This window comes from Ovis aries, chromosome 14, assembly GCF_016772045.2.
Source record: "Ovis aries strain OAR_USU_Benz2616 breed Rambouillet chromosome 14, ARS-UI_Ramb_v3.0, whole genome shotgun sequence".
Classification (NCBI taxonomy): domain Eukaryota; kingdom Metazoa; phylum Chordata; class Mammalia; order Artiodactyla; family Bovidae; genus Ovis; species Ovis aries.
Window position 1 is genome coordinate 33,695,578 of NC_056067.1, and position 13,706 is coordinate 33,709,283.

At 56.5% G+C, this 13,706-nt stretch overlaps 1 protein-coding gene across 1 annotated transcript in view; it reads left to right on the forward strand.

The window, feature by feature from the left end:
• The first annotated feature begins 3,260 nt into the window (after nt 1–3,260).
• Nucleotides 3,261–13,706, forward strand: part of CDH5 (cadherin 5) — a 37,493-nt gene continuing 27,047 nt past the window's right edge. Inside the window, exon 1 of the mRNA XM_027978028.2 lies at nt 3,261–3,355. The gene's annotated coding sequence lies outside the window, so the exon portion shown is untranslated. The remainder of the gene's footprint in view (nt 3,356–13,706) is intronic.

Genomic DNA, 13,706 nt, shown 5'->3' on the forward strand with positions numbered 1-13,706 from the left:
TCCATAGGCAGGCAGGCGAGGAGGCAGTCCAGCCAGCAGATCTGAGCATGGGCAAAGGCCCAGTGGTCTGGCTTCCCTGTCCCTTCCTTGGGTCTCCCACACTGTGGGGAAGAACGAACAGGATTGCCTCTTGTGCAATCCTTTAGTGCGCCAGACCCAGACGGGCAAAAACGCTTGGTGGGCGAGGAGACAGCCTCTGGAAAGACAGGCTTGGCTGGGAATTTCCCATGTGCCACTAACGGGCTCTGTGATCCTGGGAGCACTCGGTTCCCAGGCTCTGTTTCTCCATCTGTGTAGTGGGAATAACAATAGAAGCCCCCCACCTGCCCCCTCCCTAGCCCCCGCCCCCCCTCCACCGCTGCAATCCTCGCAGTTGTCCTGAGGATGAAGAGGGAACTCTACGGAGGGAGAGCATGGCCCTCCAGTGTGAGCGTGCAAACCCAGGGCCTGGAAGCCACAAACGCGTAGGTCTCGGGGTTCCATCGGCAGCCATTCTGCCTCCACTGCCCTGGGGTGGGGCCCAGAAGCAGGTACGTTTTCAGTACATGCTTTTCCAGTGATTCTGAGACAGGTGGCCACACTCGGAGAAATATCTGTTCAACGAATGTGTGCTATTACCATCATTTATTTTCATTGTCTCATCTGCTGCTCAGACAGCCCTGCAAAGTCTGAACTGGTAACTCAGATCACAGGTAAGGAAAGAGACTCAGAGAGGCAAGTCTGCTGGCCCAGGTCACACAGCCAGCAAGGGGCCCACTCAGGATCTGAACCGGGTCTGTGTGCCCCCAAGCCTGAACCTCTCACAGCCTGAACCTCTCACAGCAGGATGTCACGGGGCCACCTCCCTGGTCAGCATTTGTCCTGGCAGAGGCGGGGGGCGGGGGGTGTTCCCAGCCCAGCCACACCACCTCCATTGTTGCTTCCCTCCCCAGATACTAATCAGGCCTCGCAGACCATCTTGTTTCCTGCAGGTCGACTGGCTGCCTCCTTTGCTCCTGATGGTACCTTCCTGACCTGTGCCTTCCCGTCACCTCCTCTGCCTCCAGAGGGGATTGGAATCGGGGTTTGGCAGTGGCAGAAATCAGGCAGAAGATCCTCAGAGGCACCAGCCCCCCTCCCGGGGCCTGGACCACCTCTGTGTGGAGGCCCCAGGCCCGCCCTGGGGGCATATGCCCAGTCAGCCCTTCCCTTGTTTACAGACAGCAGGAACAGTGGGCTTCAGGGCAGAGTCAACATCCCCGTGGACTGAGAGTACAAGGGATCCTGGTGGGTGGAGTCAGGACAGACACCATCTCCATCTGCCCCCAGGGTTGAGTCTGAGACCCAGCAGGAAGTGGACGCCAGGACCTGGCCCGACCTCACGTCGACCACGAGGGCAGGCAGCAGGCACGGGCAGGGGTGAGGAGCACTCGGGCTGGGGCACCAGGGGTGGAGCCCTGGCCGGCCCTGGCTCCTCTATGGCCACCCCACCCCCGGCAGGAGAAGGCAGAGTTAATCCTGTTGGAAAAGGAAGTGCAGAGCCTTTGTTTGTGATCCCACAAACAGGGAGCGAATGGGCTGCATCCTCCCGCACAGAGGCCCGCCTCGGACCAGCCTCTCTCCAGCAACGTCTGCCTTCCTTTCCCTGCTGCTGAAGTCCCCTCAGCACACAAACAGGTCAGCAGAGCTTTAAAACCAAACCTAAAAGCCCCTCATCTCTCTGTGCCATTCACTGCAAGTCTCGGGGAAGGAGCGGTGACCACACGACCCCACTTCCTGGTCCCCTACACCAGTCCCCTCGGTCCATCATGTCTACTCCTTTCCCTGGGCCTGCTCTGGTCACATCCATCAATGACCTCAAATGTCCAGTGGTCAAGTCTCAGGCCTCACCTTTCCCAGGCTGACCCAGCCGACACCATCCTTCTTCCCTCCTGGCTTCAGACACACCTCTTGGCTTCCCTCCTTCTTCCCTGGGCTCTCTCCTAACGAACCTACAGATCTCAGAGGCCGCGGCCTCCCTCCCTGTAAGCTCGTCCACCACCTCGGCCTCCGGTGCCAGCCATAATAAGCTCAGGGCTTCCAGACCTCTCTTCAGGGCAGACTGCATCCACCTGTATCTAACTACTCACCTCTCTCTCCAACTGCCAATCTGACCTGGGCACTTGCGGGTCTAAAAGCCATCTCAAACAGGCCTGGAACAGAGAAATCTTTATCTCCCCCTCCCCTATCTCCACACCAGTGGCCGCTGACTTAGTGCCCCTGGGCAAAGCTCTCTCCCTCTGAGGTCTCATGTTTGTCCAGCTGTATAAGGGATCCCATGCGGGACTTCCCAGCCATTCATCCATCAATGGAAAAATAGGGGCAAGTATTCACAGATTCCCACTACCTGCCCCGGGAAATTCCGAAGTCAGCTGCACTGGCGTAGGACCCCAGTCTCTGCAGTTGGTAAAATCTCCCCCTATGACTCTCATGACTGGCAGAATCTGAGCACCTCCTGCCCCCAGCTTCCTGGTTCTAACAGTCCCTGGTCCTGCCTTGAGCTTCCCTTGTCTTCCACATTATCTTGGACTCAACAGCCATGTGAGGCTGAATTTCTGATTATCCCCATTTTACAGCAGAGAAAACTGAGGCTGGGGTGGAGGTGCATGACTGGCCCATGGTCAGCTCAAAAGTGGAGTCAAGGAACTTGACTCCACTCGGTATTCCTAAACCCAAACAGGCTGGCACCTCACAGCTGGAACCCAGGTCCACCCTCACCAGAAGAAGCCGACCCAGTGCACACAGACAAGGGTTGCGGTCTGTTTCCTTTCTCCCACCACCCCACGCCCCGACCTCTGAGGCTCCCCCCAGGCCTCCCCAGCACCTTTGCAGTCGGCCCTCCCCCAACATGTCATGGGGTCACCTGGGAAAATCTGGTCTGTGTCCTGAGCTATAAAAGGCAGGTGATGGCACCAGCCCTTGGGGTTACAAGGAGCATGAATGAAGGCCCTTGGCAGGTGCTGGGCTCAAAGCCCCAGAGATGAGGCCTAGGGTTGGGGTTCAAGTGACATATCCGAGGCCAAATCTGAAACTAGGCCTCCATGGGGGCAGCCCGCCTGGGCAGGCCCATTGCGGGGCTTGCCTCCCTGCAGCCAGCTCGGCCCTCACAAATGAACAATAACAGGAAACCATCCTGATGGGGGCGGGGAGTGGCGGAGGGGGGGGACATGGGCTGGGGCCAGTTGGAAAACCTGCAGGGGCGGCGTCCAGGCCTCCCTCGCCGCTGGGTGGGGCTCCCCTCCAGAGGCTGTCGGCTGAGCTTCACAGCACTCCACGGTGCGCCCAGCCCCAGCCAGACAACCAGACGGAACAGATACACTGTGAGCCCACGGACACGGTGAGTGAGGGGCCTCGGCCTCCCCCTCTGTAGAATGGTCATCAGCGACTCCCCCAGGAAGAGCCGCTCCTGAGGTGGCCTGCGTCTCCTGGTTAGAGCGGGGTGGGGAAGGGGTGCCTAGTGGTGGTGCGGTGGGCACAGACGGATGTTCTTGGGGAGGGGGAAGCTCAGCTCTCCCACGGGTAGACTCCCAGACTTGAGGGCCCAGAGGCATCCGTGGGTGCCGAGCTCCGATGCTCAGAGGACAGGATTCCACCTGAGTCTCCCGGCACACCAGGGGCAACAGGCTGGCACCCAGGCGGCGCCCCTACTCCCGTGAGAGAGGGCTTATCCAGGCTGACATCCCCTCTCCCAAAGGCTCTGTGCTAGGAGTGGGTGAGGAGCCCCGAAAGGGGAGTTCAGAGCCTCGGCTCCCTCCCGGCCAGCCCCTGCCCCCATTTTTAGTACAGGCACGCTGAGGCTGGCTCTGGGTACTTGAGGCCCTGCCTGTGGAATCCTGTCTCCTCCCTCCCCAGACCGCGGGAGCTGTGGATTCTGCCCCCAACACCCAGGAACACCCAGGTACCCGTAGATCAGTTGCCAAGAGACCTGGAAGCCCTCATATTTTAGAGAAGTTCTCCCCAAAGACTTGAAGGCAGGTGGTCTAGGGTGAGAGCCTGGCTTGGAGACCGTCTTCCTGGGTACAAGTCCCAGCTCGACCATATGCTTCTGTGATTTTGGTTAAGTTACTCAGCATCTCCCAAACTCAGTTTGCATGTCGGAACAATGGAGATGGTGGTTCTTTCAGGAGAATTCATTGTAAGGGCTGGAGATAGGGCCACAGAAGGCTCTGAGGCACTGGAGCCCATTACTGTATACCACACCAGCAAGCTGATGAGTTAGACACAGCCCTTCTCCATTTCTCAGTCAAGGCAACTGAGATATGAAGTGAGATCTCATACCCCGAAGCCCAGGTTCTTCCCAAAACCACACAGCTGCTCACATGCCAGCCTCCTCACCTATAAACTGGAAGAAAGGGTCTTTTCATGAGTCAAGGGAGGTGATATATCCACTGGCACTGGGAATGAATTGTAGGAGAAGAGCTTTGAGAAATCACAGCTGAATTTACCTGCCACCTGGAACTGACCATGGCTAGAATGTCATTAAGGTTATGACCCCTGGGGTTGGTCAGTCCCCAGCAGGTGAGGGATGCGTCAGCTCATCTTCCAGCAGACACTGTGGGCAGCGACTCCGCACCAAGCACTATGTCTTTTCCCCACCCCCTACCCCATGGATGTTTCTGTCATGGGTCAGGGGCAGACAGGATCCTAACAGGAGAGGAAGGGCATTCCAGGGGAGGCAGGGAGCCTGGGCAGCTTGATGGACCTGGACAAGCCAATGTGGCCAGAAGGTTTTAGAGCAGGGAGTGGTGGGAGGGCAAATGATGCTGAGGACCAGGGGTAAGTACCAGGACTGAGAGCCCTGGTTCACCTTCAGGCACTGGGGAGCAATAGGACCCTCCCAACTGACCTGAGTCCGGCCTCGTGTGGGTCCCAGCCTGGAGGGCAGCAGGAGATCAAGGGGACCAGGAGCTGCTGTGCCCCCAGGCAGCCCCGCCAATTCTGGCTTACCCCGCTAATTACCCCACTAATTGTGGTGAGGGGGTAGGTGAGGCGCCCACTGGCCTGGCAGGGGTTAAGCTGCCCGCCCCACAGTCTGGACCTGAGCGATTGTGCTGCTGAACAAGGGCCGGACACGGGGGCAGGAAGCCAGAGGGGCCATGCTTTTCTTCTCCCAAAGCCAGATGACTCACAGCTCTGCTGCTACCCCGAGGACACACAATGGACACAATGGCCACTAGCTCAGGGAAAAAATCCATCCCTGCTACTTCCATCCCCTCTGTACCTCCGTGGTGTCTGCGAAGCTACTAAAAGAATTGCCAGTTGAGAGACAGAACCACAGAGGCTGAGAGAAACTGAGCAGCCAGTCCAAGGTCACACGATTACTGTGAAGTGAAAGCAGGATATGAATGAGGCCAGCCCCTTCTGACCCCATTGCCCTGCCACACTCCATAGGGAAGCCTGGAGGGGGAGAAGCCGGGGTGGGGATTGAACCGGACAGTTCAAACCACAGAATCAGGCACCAGACTGAGCCAGGAGCCCAGCGATCCTGGAAGGGGAATGTTCTAGGAGACAAGTGCTGCCCTGAGTAACCAGCTTCTTGCTGGAGAGATACTGGCAAGCCCATCCTAATCCAGCTCCAAGCTGATCTTGGGTGGAGAAATCACAGAAGAGTTCCTGGAGGAAGAGCAGGAGCCCCAGAAGGTGCTAGAAGGTCTTGGGTGTGCTCTCTGAGCTTCGGTCTTCTCGTTTCTCTAGAGCTGCATGGTCCCTAAGCTCACATGAGGACCACTAGGCCAAGCGCCACAGCATAAAGGTCGGATTCTGGCAGGTGCCGACACTGGGAGGAGGGGACAGAAGGGTGCAGGGCGCTGGGCCAGGAAGGCGGCGAATGAGATTCCCTTGCACAGGCAAACAGAAAGGAGCAGCAGATGAGCCTAGGGCAGAACCAGGAAATGAGGTCAGGTGTGAATGCCCAGGGCAGAACCAGGATATGAGGTCACACCCACAGCTGCCAGGCCAGGCTGAGTGGGTAAGGTGAGAGTTGGGACACCCACACACTAAGCACCTACTGTGTGCTGAGCTCGGCACCCATGATCTCATCAACTCTCCATCAGAGATGAGGAGGCTAGAGTTCAGAGAAGGCAAGGAGTGGGCCTAAGGCTACAGAACCCAGGAGCAAAGAGGCAAGTGTGTAATGCTTGTTGCCCCCACTGACTGCCTCAGAGCCCCAGGCAAAGTCAGAAATCCCAGAGGAGGCTGGAAAAGGCTCTCCCAAGGGTGGGTTTTCTCTCCTTGAAGCTTGGAGCTGCCCCTTTAGGATATATCGGGGTGACCCAGAGACCCTAGCATGCATTTGTTTCAAATCACAAACTAGTCCTGATGAATTGGTAGTCCATGGCAACCCAATCCAGTACTCTTGCCTGGAAAATCCCATGGGCGGAGGAACCAGGTAGGCTGCAGTCCATGGGGTCGCAAAGAGTCGGACACGACTGAGCGACTTCACTTTCACTTTTCACTTTCATGCGTTGGAGAAGGAAATGGCAAGCCACTCCAGCGTTCTTGCCTGGAGAAACCCAGGGACGGGGGAGCCTGGTGGGCTGCCGTCTATGGGGTCGCACAGAGTCGGACATGACTGAAGCGACTTAGCAGCAGCAGCTCAAAGATTGTACTGAGGATTCAGGAGCTGAGTTCGAGTTCAGCAGGAAAGAACACTGTGATTTATCACCGATGTCTGCCATGAGTATGAAAAAGGCTGAGTGGCAACCCAGGACTTCTGTTTTGTCAGTCCTGCCTTCAGAGGTGCCCTGCACACGGGTATATGGTCATCAGGACCCATCAGAAGGATAATCTGATTGTCCTCAAAGGGCTGTGTGTCTGACAAAGTGGTGGGCTATCAGAGATGCTATTTGGGGACAAGGAGGAGCTTCTCTGAGTTGTTTCAACTATTGTACCTGCTCTGAGCACCCAAGGTGTTGTCTGCAGATGCGCAGATTTGTTTGAAATTCTGTGAGGGAGGAGGGAAGGAGACCAAGGCGGGCTTACAGCCAGTGATGGGGGCACTGGCTCCTCAAGGTCCTCTGGGCCTCGAGTTCACACAGCTGGATGCTGGGATGAAGGGGACGCTGGCCCAGGCCCTGCCTGATCAGAGACACTCAGGAGTCCGTCAGAAGATGTCATGGAGGACACGGACTGGGGCTTGAAAAGAAGCAGAGCGTTCACCCTGGGGCCACAGCAAGGAAAGGCATTCCGGGCAGAGGGAACAGCCTGGGCAAAAAGCCTGTTAAAGAGAGGAAGAGCACTGTGTACTGCAGAAACATCCAGTCCTCCTCTTGGCTGGGAGGGGCGGGAGGGGAAGGAGAGGAGAGCCAGAGGGTGGGCAGGGATGCTCAAGAGCAGGGCCTCGTCCTGTAGGCGGTGGGGAGCCAGGGAGGAGCAGTCAGCAGGGCAGCAGCATGGGCAGCTCTGAGGGGAGCTGAGACAGGCGGCTGTTGGCAGAATCCCGATGGGAGGGGATCAGGTCTGGTACCCTCAGGAGCAGGTCATGGGGCTGAACAGAGCCCCAGTTCAGGATGAAGCCCCAAGGGGCCAGCTCATATCTGCCCAGCCCCACCCCCAACACTTCCCATCCCTGTGGCTCCCGGGGCCTCACCCTTCATCCTCCCAGTGTGGGTGACTGCCAAGGCCCAGCTGCAAATGCTGGGGCTCAAGGAGACAATTTGGGAATCCCTGAATGAGTTTGGGGATCACTGGCTCCAAACTCTGCCCTAGACTGAGGCTTGAGGTGGTGAGAGGGCAGTGGGGAGGGTGGTCCAGGGCCACACAGGGAGCAGGGGCTCCAGCACCCCACCCTGCAGGCTCTGGGCCTCTCCTCCCACCTCCCAGCCCCTCACCCTTGACCCAGGGTCCCTGGGCAGGAGGCCAGAGCCTGCAGGAGGCTGGGCTAGGGGGGAGTGTCCAGTGCACCCTCTGAGGCTTTGCCTGCGGCTGGGCTCTGCTGTCAGGTCTTGTCCCAGCTCACAGCAGGTGTGAGGACAGGAGAAGGGCCAGCCCCGCAGAGAGAAGACTCTGGGGGACACAAGTGTGTGCTTGCGTAGGCAGCACATATCTGTGTCCGTGTGGCCTGAGGATGTCGTGTGTGTTATCCTTGACCTGGAGTCTTTCTCTAGCCCACACCCAAGGGCCCTGTGGTCTGCGCAATAACCCCCTAAACCCAGACCCAACCCCTGAAACCTAAGGCTTGAACAGGTCAGGGCAGAACTAGCCCAGGCCTTGGCCAGGCTATCTGCTGAGCAGCTCCCAGCTGGTCCAGGCTTCCTAGGGTCCATTCAGCTACATAAAGCACAGCCTCTGCCCGCCCCATCTCCTCCTATATCCCCCCTTATAAAGAGCACAGAGCTGAGCAGACCTCACAGCCCCTCCAAAGCCAAACCCTAGTGACAGATGGAGGCCACAAAGAGAAAGGGACCAAAAGGAGTTCTGCCTGCTGTCCCACAGCGGGTCAGAGAGAGGTGGGGTCACTCCTGGGCTGAGACCCTCCGAAGAGTCAGGGGCGCCCACCTCCGCCCTCTCGCAGCCCCCTCTCCTCCTGCGTCACACCACACGCCACAACTGGGTTTCTCATCACATGGTCAGTGTCTCTACACGAGGGCGCAGCCTGTGTTTGCTGTCCACGTGTAAGTCAGTGCCTGGCATGTAGCAGATGCTTGAGAAACGTTTGCTGAATGACTGTATAACCCCTGGGCTCTACAGAGGGCTTCAGAGAGGTGGTGACATGTGACCCAAATCCAGGCAAAGGCAAGAGAGCATCAAGGGCAAGGGCTGGAGACTGACTAAGCCTGAGAGGCGTCACTGTCCTCCAGGCTGGGGCTACTCTTGGAGGTTCACCAAGCACCCTCAAGACCCAGACAGGGAACTGGAGAGGGGCATAGGCACCCCGCCTCCCCACCACCCCCAAGCCCAACCTCCACCAGCGCGGCTCAGCCCTCAGAGCCACACCTCTGTCCTCAGGCCGAGGCATCCAGGTTCTGAGCTCCGTGGCCCCACACACTGTGGACATACACCCAGACCTGGGAATTCTCCAAGGCCGTGACCTCCCCGCTGGCCCCCACGTGCTCCAGGGTTCCCCTACCCCTTCTCCTGGGCTCCATATACCCACTACCAGGGGGCCCCCTGGACCTTCCCAGACTGACCGAGGACACAGAGGACCTGTCTTCACCCATCAGTCCATTGGAAGCTGCCCCTAAAGCCACTGTCAGAGCTTCAGGGATGAAGCATCGTCACAGATCCTGGATTAACAGGGAGAGGCCAGACCCTGGCCCCTGGGTGCCCAGCAGGCACCTCTGAGTAGCCGAGCAAATCCCCCATCCCCAAGGCTGTTGTCAGGCAAGCTCCCTGGCTGCTTGGTGGGCATTTCTCAGTACAGACATCACTTCCAAACTCCTCAGTCCCTCTGCGTATCTGTGGTACCCAAACCCAGCCAGCAGCAGCCTGATCTCTCCAAACACTTGTGAGAAACACCAAGAGACATGGCTTCTGCTTACAGGAAAGGAAAGGGCTAAAATAAGCCTGACCCCAGCTGTGCGCTGACCGCACCTGCAGAGGTACAGCCAAGGGCAATTTTGTTTCCGGCTGTGGGTCCAACAAATCCTGCCGGCTGACTTCCTCTCCAACTGTAGGACGAGGAGGAACAGTTTCTTGACAAACCCTTCCCCTCAGGAGCCCATTTAGGTAAATTTCTAACCGAAAAGACAAAAGACAGAAATACAGGGGCTTTTTAGAAGGAAAAGTCCCTCAGGGCCCTCTGAGACTGGGTGTAAGAGAAGCCCAGGATTTAGAAAAAAAGACAGATCTGCATGAGGGTTCCAGATGTATGACTTACAAGTTGTTATCTGAGCTTCACTTTCTTCCTCTGTGAAGTGGGGGTGATAATTCCTGCATGCTGGGGATAGTGTGAAGACTACATGAGACAGAATCTATGAAAGCCAGCATGGAGAACAGCTTCTTATTATTATCACTATTGTTATTATTACTATTATGATGATGATGATGATTACATGATAGAGACAGAGTGCCATGAGGGAAAAACACTACTTGGGGTGAAAGGTAGCCTAAGTTCATATCTTGGCTCCACCGCTTGCTGCTATGTCACCCAGGAGGACTCCGTCTACCTCTCTGAGCTTACCTGCAAAACGGGATTACTGACAACTATCTCACAGTTTGCAGGGTTTAAGTGAGACGAAGTTTCAGCATGCCACTGAGGAGGCATTCAGGAATGATGCCCCCAGCAAAAAGGGCAGACCTGGGCAAGCACACCAGGGTCCAGCAGGGGAGTGAGATGGGGCACGTGGTCCTCCTCTCCCAAAGGCCCCACCTCCAGAGTCCTGGCCCCTCACTGCTCAGAGAGCTGAGCATGCAGAGTCCAGCAAGGGACACTCCAGTGACATGAGGTGACTCTACAGGAGCAACCACCAGTCCTGGGTGCCAAGGGATTTCTCTCCAGGGCTCACAGCAGAGAGCGATTCCTCTTCTAGACACACAATAGGATCCAAGGGGCTTTTCTGCACATTCAGAGGACATTCCGGGGCTGGGGATCAGCCAAAGCCACCGAGAGGATGATGTCTCCCGTGAGCCACGTGGCCGTAGCCTGTGACTAGCGGCCTCTGCTGTACTGAAGGCCAATGTGGTTGTTTGTTTGTTTGGCTGTTGCCTGCTGGCAGCCCCAGGACCACTGCCCTATCCAAGAGGCTGCAACAAAGAGAAAGCCGCATCCTCTTCACTGTATCAGATAGAGTCCCAGCTGAAAACATCAGTTACCCCTGGCATTCCAAAGAAGAGATTTTATGAAGGAAAGATAGAGCTGTGAGCTTAATCATGGGAACAAATGGGATGTTGAGGCCTGTAGAAGCAGGAAGCAGGCCATCCCAGGACCAAGGGGACTAAGAAGAAGGGAGGGTGTTTCCAGAACCCAGTGAGGGACTGATGGGAGTTAACAGAGGCCAGCAGGATGGAGAGATGCAGCCACAGGAGGAATTAGGAACCAGAGCAGAGAGCAGTGGGGAAGAAGTTCCTGACTTCTCTCCTCCTATCCTCAAGACGCCCGCTGCAGACCCTACTGGCCAAATATCTGAAGCTCAAGCCAGAAAGCCCAGGGTCAGTCCCCTTGACACAGAGCAGAGGTCAGGGGAGGGGCAGGGGGAGTGGATCCAGCAGGGTGGAACATGCCCCCAGCCAAATGGCTGAGTAATAAGGAACAAAAGTGGTAAGCTGACTACTCAGTGGAGCAGAACAGAGCATCAGCAAGGATTCATACACATTTAGTTTCATTCTTACCTACTGTTTTTAAAAAATTCAGGCCTGAAAATAACCCTGAGAGGCAGACACTAGTGTTCCCATTGCACAGATAATGAGACTGAGGCTCAGAGAGGTGTCACGCAATGACAAAGCAGCGCAACTGACGTTCTCTGAACCCAGAGCCTGCAGTCACAACCATCACCCTGCTCCACGTCACCCCACAGAGGAGAGAGCCATGTGCCATGTGTGACTGGGCCTTGGGGAGCAGGAAGGATGGGCACAGGGCAGGCGGAAAGCTCTTCTCCAGGAAGAGAAGGAAGCTGTGATTTGAGCCCAGCAGTGGGAACTGGTCCCCAGCCCTGGGACCAACCCCAGGCAATGATGTAATGGAAGATGCCCACAGATGCGGGAGGTGCAAGGTGGAGACCAGAGATGGCTCCCCAGAGGAGTCTGAGCTCAAAATTCCTGATGAGAAGCACACCAGACAGGGAAAAGAGGGAAGACCTGTGGGGCTGTCCTGGGCCACTTCTCCTCCCTTGGTCTCCTTCACGTTCCAGCCTCCCAGTCTGAGCACCAGCCACACGACACGACCGTCTGCAGCTGCTCCAGCCCCGACTTCTCTCCCACTGCAGATCAGGTCTCTTGCGGCTCCCGGCCACGGCCACGGCCACAGAGACGTCTCATAGCAACTCCAACCTGACACAGCCCACACAGACCTGGTGGCGCCACCACCCACCCATCCTCCAAATCTCAGCAAAAGCCCTGACCTGCGACTGCTCAGGCCAAAGACTGGGGGACCAGCCTCGATTCCGCACAGCTTGGCCTGGGGCCCCGTATCTCTTCAAGCTCTGTTTCCATCATCACATCTCCTTTTTTCTCGTTCTGATCTTCCTGCCTCCATCTTCTTAAGGACGCTGTGATTGTACTGGGTCTATCCACATAATCCAGGATAACCTCCCTATCTCAAGACCCTTAACTTGACCCTATCTGCTACAAGTCCTCGGCCATGGAAGGCGGCTAGGGAGGGGGACATGGACATCTTTGAGGAGCCACCATTCAGCCTACCACCCTGACCTGGTCCCCTCTCTGAAGCCCCACAGACTGCTCATTTCTCTCTGACCCAAAGGCCTTCTCTTTTGTTTCTTCAGACAAATGAACCATTTTCTTCTACCTCGGGGCCTTTGCACTTGCTGGTCCTTCTGCCAGGGATTCCCTCCCTTCCCCTGGTATTCCAAGGGCTGACACTCCAGTAGTCATCTCTTTTGAGAGGCCTTCCCTGGCCTTGGGAGTCTCAGCCAGCTGCCCTCTCGCCCTCTGCTGTGCCCCTCAGCATAATTCCCTGAGGGCCTCTGACCAGCAGCCGATGCTTTTCCTCATGTCCTTATTTTCCTGGGGTTCCCCCAACAGCGCACACCCCCCAAGGACACATCCTGTCTGTCCTGCTCACTGCTGCAACTAACGCCAAACACACAGTAGAGGCTCCGTTCACGTTCGCTCAGGGCCTGGCCTCAGGAGTTAGTCCTGCCCAGGGGCCTGAGAATTCTCTCTTCCCCTTTCTCAGTTTCACTTCTGTTTGCTTCACTTTTTTATTTTTTAAAAAAACTTTTTAGTTTATATTGGAGTATGGCTGGTTAACAATGTTGTGATAGTCTCAAGTGGACAGCAGAGCCACTCAGCCACACGTACACATGTATTCATTTTCCCCCAAACTCCCCTCCCATCCAGGCTGCCACACAGCATTGAACAGAGTTCCCTGTGCTGTGCAGTAGGGCCTTGTTGGTAACCCATCTTATTTATTTTTGATGTTATGTATTTATTAGGCTGTGCTGGGTCTTTGTCACTGCCCAGGTTTTTCTCCACTGCAGTGCACAGGCTTCTCACTGCGGCGGCTTCTCCTGTTGCTGAACACGGGCTCTGGGGCGCGGGCTTCAGCGGTTCTGCTTCCTGGGCTCTGGAGCGCAGGCTCAGCAGTTGTGGCACTTGGGCTTAGTTGCTCCGCCACATGTGGGATCCTCCCAGATCAGGGATTGAACCCGTGTCTCCTGCCTTGGCAGGCTGATTCTTTACCACTGAGCCACCAGGAGAGCCCGGTAATGCATTTTAAACATAGCAATGTGTATATGTCAATCCCAAACTCCCTAACTATCCCTTCCCCCCACCCTTTCCTACTTTTTCGTTCGTGAGTCACTTCTCACTTGAGGGATACAGAAAGCAGCAAGACATGCAGGTCATTTCCAGGCAAAGAAGGAAATGACCTCCCGGGCCTGAACCCCGTGAGGCTGGCCAGGGGTCACAGCTGCGCTGCCTCTGAGTTAGGACGGCTTCCTGGCAGGACTCTCAGCTCCTCGTGCCTTTGTTCACTGCCTTCCTCCTGCCCGGAGCAGCTGCCCTTTTCACAGCCCACCTCGAAGGGCATCGGGTCTCTTTTGGTTCAACGGCCTCATTTAGGACTGAGGAAA